Source organism: Ambystoma mexicanum, chromosome 4q, assembly GCF_040938575.1.
Source record: "Ambystoma mexicanum isolate Mex_15411 chromosome 4q, UKY_AmexF1_1, whole genome shotgun sequence".
NCBI classification, from domain to species: domain Eukaryota; kingdom Metazoa; phylum Chordata; class Amphibia; order Caudata; family Ambystomatidae; genus Ambystoma; species Ambystoma mexicanum.
Window position 1 is genome coordinate 587,324,824 of NC_090928.1, and position 6,000 is coordinate 587,330,823.

The following is a 6,000-nucleotide window of genomic DNA, read 5'->3' on the forward strand; positions in this document are numbered from 1 at the left end:
TAAGAATAGACACAAAACGAAATAAAATACACAATGGACACAAAATGAAAACACACAAGTCAGTTTCAATTATGACAATAGAATACATTTATTCATGCACAGCAAGGCATGATGCAAACAATACTATAATGCAAATCTCGAATTTGCACCTTTTATGCTTTTGGTGCAAATCTACCATGCAGTGTAATGACTGCAAGCCTTACAGGCTTCTAATGCAAGCCTGTGATTAGCTGGATCTATCATGTCTAATGCAATATACACATGGCAAGTGTCAGCATTCAACATTCCTCTCCAATCCACACTATTCCTCACTCTCTCTCTCTAAGACAATCTCTGTCTGATTCCCCCTTCTCCAAACCCAAAGCTCTGTGTGAGTGTCTTCTCTAATCAATCAGTTTAGGCCATAAACCATACTTCCCATTTGCATATGCAAGCTTCCCTTGGTCTCATCACAAATGTGTCCCATCTCTCCCCTCTCCAGCTCCCCTTGCCAAGTCTGGTCACTCGAACTGCCTCAAGCCTCTGCAAGCTCATTGATCTCTCCCAAGCTGGTCTGCCAAGGCTGCATCAATCCCACACCAAACGCCTCTCTCTCAATGGCACATTCCTATCATTCGCCTCTCGATCTCATGCCAACCAGACGTCTCTCTCTCTACCTCAATCAGGCTTCCAGTTATAGTGTCAATTCACGTCACACTTTCTCCATGGTTACATGTCTCTCTGTAAGCTAAAATGCCTCTCTGTCAGCAATTCTATATTTGAGCAGTGCCTAAATGTCTGTGTTGCATCTACTTTACTTGTTCAAACACTCTGTGTCTGGTCAAATTGAAATTTTTGGCCTATCTATATCCTATCTCCTTTTGTCTGCGGTACCATCCTACCATCTCTCATATTTCTCCATTCACTCCATTGAAATCCCTCTCATGCATGTCTCTACCTGCAAAAGCTCTCCCTCTCTCCATGGCGCTGCCCCCACCTTTTCTCTGTCTGCGAAGCACAGCCAGCCATGCTGATAAAGCGAGCATCCCTCTCTGCTCGGACAAGGTCCATGTTATCTCTGCCTGCCAAGCAAATGTTTACGAATACTTGTACATTGTAACTCATTACAATCTCTCCGCACTCTGTGGAATGAACAGCTTCTGTGTGCTTCAATTCAGGATGGCTTCATAATGCCATAGGCCTCATGCTTTCTATTCTCGACTGTAGTGCCTAACACATTCATTCATACCAAGCACTATACTTGTCATGATCTCTGCTTCCAAAAGGTCAGGGTTTTCCCAACTCCCTTGGAAGCAGATCCATAACCCAGGTTCCGAGTGCCAACCAGTCCCAATTGGGACCTTTTGGACCCAGTCCTGGCGCCAGTGGCACCAGGCTCATAAATATGCCCAGTCCCAGCGCTGGAAGCGCCGGGCTCATAATGCTTGGGTGGACTTACCTTCAGCAGACCATGCTGCTTACTTGCCTGCCAGTTGAGCCTCTGATCCTCTTCTGTTTGGAACTACTTTTCCTGTTGGGTGGGGCTGGAGCCACTCCCTAGATTCAGAACACTGGAACTCTTCTGGAAGGCAGGAACTCTTTTCTTACCAGGAACTCTTTTCTTACTTAGGCGTGGCTGTGGAAGGAGACACCTAAGCACTACAGGAGGCTATTTAAACCACACCCGGTGGATGAATCTTGCTTTGCGTTATTCTGCAACCTCTGCAGCAGAACGCTCATCGTGTCTTCTGCATCCGGTCCTGGGCCTAAGGAAAAAGGCTTACCATCCTGAATCCAGTCTTCAGCAACACCTATAAAGACAAGAAAGAACAGGTTAGCATTCCGGCATCTGAAAGGCAAAGGCTTACCATCCTGAATCCAGTCTTCAGCAACACCTATAAAGACAAGAAAGAACAGGTTAGCATTCCGGCATCTGAAAGGCAAAGGCTTACCTACTCTTCGTGCGCTCCGGAGGTCTTCACACTGCATTCCGGCATCTGAAAGACAAAAGTTTACCAACTCTTCGCACGCTACGGAGGCCTTCGGCGCTGCATCCCGCATCTGAAAGACAAAACAAGGTGCGTTTAAAGACATTGGGGAACTTTAATACTCACGTGCCATTACTCCTTTCCACATCTAATCCAGTGGGTATTCCGGCACCCTGCAGCCGCTCCGAACTCGTACCTGCAAAATAAAAAGACAGTTAGAGCGCATAGTGAAGCAGGCAACAAGCGCTTACTTACGTGCTTCCAGGCGCTTCTATTCATCACACGGGCTCCATCTTCAACTCACTTCAGCCCGTCATCCGCCATCGCCGGAACCCTGCAAAACAAGAGACATCATTACTAAAGACTTTAAAGACATTTGAATGACTCGAAACTTACCGTTCGTGCAGTAAACGACGGACAGCAGTCCTCTGAAGTCAAGAGGCCTGCGCTACCTATCCAGTGAAGAAACTGGTTACAGCACCCTGCCCCGAGGCAGATGGAGAGCTCGGCATTCACTTACCTAAGACATCTTACTCTACACGTCAGGCATACAGTGCACAGAGGTCCAGCCCAAAGAGCCAACCGGGTGCTACACATCACCTTTGAAGATACGGTAGTCGCCCAGTCAAGACCGGCGCCTCTGCGAGAATCAGGTGAGCGTTACAATACTTAAAGCTCAATGCATATTCTAAGTGCACACTCAATGCGTGTCTCTCTACAACGCATACATAATACATAACATATCTCTACATGTGTCTCTAAATATAACATGTCTCTACATGGCACTTCGAATATAACAGGATGCAATGATGGTAACTGGATCCCTAAATGGGTAATAATGGGTAATGATTCCATAACAATGAGTAATGATTCCATAATGATAACAAACAAGACCTCTCCATACTATCAGGTTCTACACTACTAATCATTTGCTCACCCGGCTCACTGTGAAGCTGAGTAGGATCAGGTTGGTTTGCGGATGGGATACTGCCAGGGAACTACCAAGCTTAGTGATTGCTGCACATGGATTATGTTTATACGTTTTAATTTAATTTGATCACGGCTAGCTCGAGAGACCCACCAGCTGACTGGTTAGAGCCTGGACATGGGCAGGGTGCAGGTTTCAGTAAGCTCAATAAAACATTTCATGATTTAAAAATGTTGGCATTAATACAAAATGTCAAAAATCACTGCTTCACAAGAAACCCTAGCTCTAAAGGCATATGTCAATCTCAGTGAACTTGTGTCTTAAACAGATTGCTGTATAAGTGAAACTGACAAGGGCTGCAAAACAATGTTTGGAATCCAGATGAGAGAGAAAAACCGAATTTGAAAGGGAAATCCCAGCAGCATTCACCACGTGTCAAAATGTGTTTTTGCAAACCAAGAAAAATGCCTGTTTTAAAAGTACAATGTTTAATAAAGCCCTTTCCTTGCCGAGGAATGTCAGGGGGGTGTTGTGTGAAAACCTAGATGGGATGTTTTGTTTCAACAGACATGATTCTGATGCAGAAAAATAAAGTAACTAAGTAAAGGCATTGGCTGCATTGTGGAACTAGCCAAACAGATTTTCTGCTTGGGGCGTTGCTAGCAACAGAAGAGGTCTTTCCCCCAAAAGAAGCTACACTAGATTCTGGGACACCTACCTGTTAACTGCCACCCTTAAAAACCTTGAATGGACCAAGGGAAAGAAATATCACACGCTCGTCAGACTTCTGTCTGGGCTTCAGCTTGAGACAATAGATCTGGGAAACCTACATGCAACTTTTGGAAGTGACAGCAACCAGACACTCAAGCTGGGGAAACTCCAGGCAGCCCTGGGCTGAACTGACATTTGGTGGTAGCCTGAAGAAAAAAATGGTCCCAGTGGAGGACAGAGGCCACCCATTATGGCTCCAAAGACTAGTTTATTAATAAAACTTTGAGACTTTTATCTCCGCAGTTGGACAATGCAGAATGCAAAGGTTTCACAATCTAGATGCAATTTTGATGGCTGTAATGAAAGACGTGGTAGCCTTCAGGGGCATTTAAGCGACAGAAATGGCAGAGAATTGGATATTCTGAGGAAAGTGTTTATGGTGCCACTTTGAAATTAGAGATTAACATGCCTTATGATAATATGTACACATGTATAAAGTTATAGAATTTTAGGTATGACATTTCTCACTGAAAAAGATGAGAAATTATTAGACGGATGAAACAAAGTCCTACAAACGTGAGAATTGGACTGCCATGCTCTGCATGAAATATGTAATCTGCCTATGTAATTTGTTAAAGTACCACAACTGTACAAATGTGTAATTTATGTTCAGATTGATTTTTGGCAAAAGGGACTGTGGGAAGACTTTGCATCTCATAAAACAAACCCCCCTAAACTGAGTCTTCTCCTTGATGAGGTGACTAACTTAGGCGGACCTAACTGGTTCTTGGGGGTAGGCCTAACTCAGTTCTGCTCAACAATAAACCCAGTGATGTCACCCGCTTTTATATAAAGGGTGGGATCTCACAGGGACAGAGACTCTCTCCTGAATTTCCAGCGCCTGCATATGCAGACATTTCAGATCCACCTTTGCAAGATTCTAGACTCTACTACTAGGCCAAAGCATAACTGACCCTATACAAGCAGGGCCAATTATCCAGAAAACCCCACAAAAATCCCAATAGCAAAGGGGACAAGCTGTGGTACCCTTGGGGAGCATCCTGTGACCAGACTGGTCTTTTGCACACTATCTGCATGTCCGCTGTACCCTTGCCATCCAGTGACAAGACTTGCCCAGCTGCTTGCTGTTAGGAGTGTCCGCCACTACCCTGTGACTAGAGCTTTTCAGTCCACAACCGGTTGACTGTCCAATTCCCCAAATGCAAGTGCGGATTGTGAGTATTTCCCCATCCCATAGACACGCATAGCCTACCCCATCTTGATACTTTGTCTTTTTGCCACTTTTTAAGTAATCCTATCCATACCCTGTTTCCTTGTTAAAACTGTTAGAATTCTCCGTGCGTCTTGTCATTGATCTCCAAGCGTTAGCGCCACTTTTCTATTCATTTCTGTCTTGCATAGATCATAAGACCTTAGTCATATTTGGAATAATCAAATTAATTCCCACATAAAGTTGAACGCGGGGTGAAAAGATTGATGTCGCAAATCAATCTTGGAACGCACCATGTCTCTCTTTAACCATATAGTCTCAATAATTTAGTTTAAGTAAAACTTGCCTTTCCTTTTTAAAACTGATTTTCTTTTCTTAACTGCTTTATTTTACCTAAACTGAACCTCATTCCACCTTGAAAATCTCATCCAATTCTTCAGCTATAGCCACTCTTTCACTTCTATATTGTCCCTATGATGTGCATCTATCACCCAGCCTAAAAAGCGCATTCCGATTCTGTGTATTTCACCCGTAAAAAAAAAAAATTGACATTTAAAATTGCACATGTGTAAACTGCAACTTTTCAATGTGTGAATTGGGTTGCACTGTGTTTTCAATTCAAGTTGCTTTTTGAACTGTATGCCTTTTGTGATACCTTACCTTATATTGAATTGGGGTTTGAGGGAACATTGCCGGGGGAAACCTTAACTCGGGTGCTATCTATCCTAATTGAAAAAGCACCCCTATTAATTTGTGCTTTGGATATGTTCTTGTAGAAGGTTAGCCAAGTGTATTTTAATGGTTTTAATTGTAATTATCTTCCCATTGGTGATTGCTGCCCAATATAAAAATATAAAAATGGTGTGATTTTCTTTCAAATTAAAATAAATAAATATTGTGTTACCACCCACCGGCCTGGTTCATGGTCCATTGTGACCCGGGGCATTTGTAAAAGGGGGTGTGAGACGGGTTGGTATCAGCTCAATTCGAATTTGTAGAAAATCAAGAAAAAGCATTCTCGTTGCGCACTACATCTAAGGCTAGGGGCGAAGGTCCTGGTCCGGTGTGTGACACCCGGCTGAAATCCTTTACAAATTGGGGGTTCAAGCCGGGGATTGGGTTTGTTTATTCACTCGTGACAGCTTAACACAGCAGGCTAACCT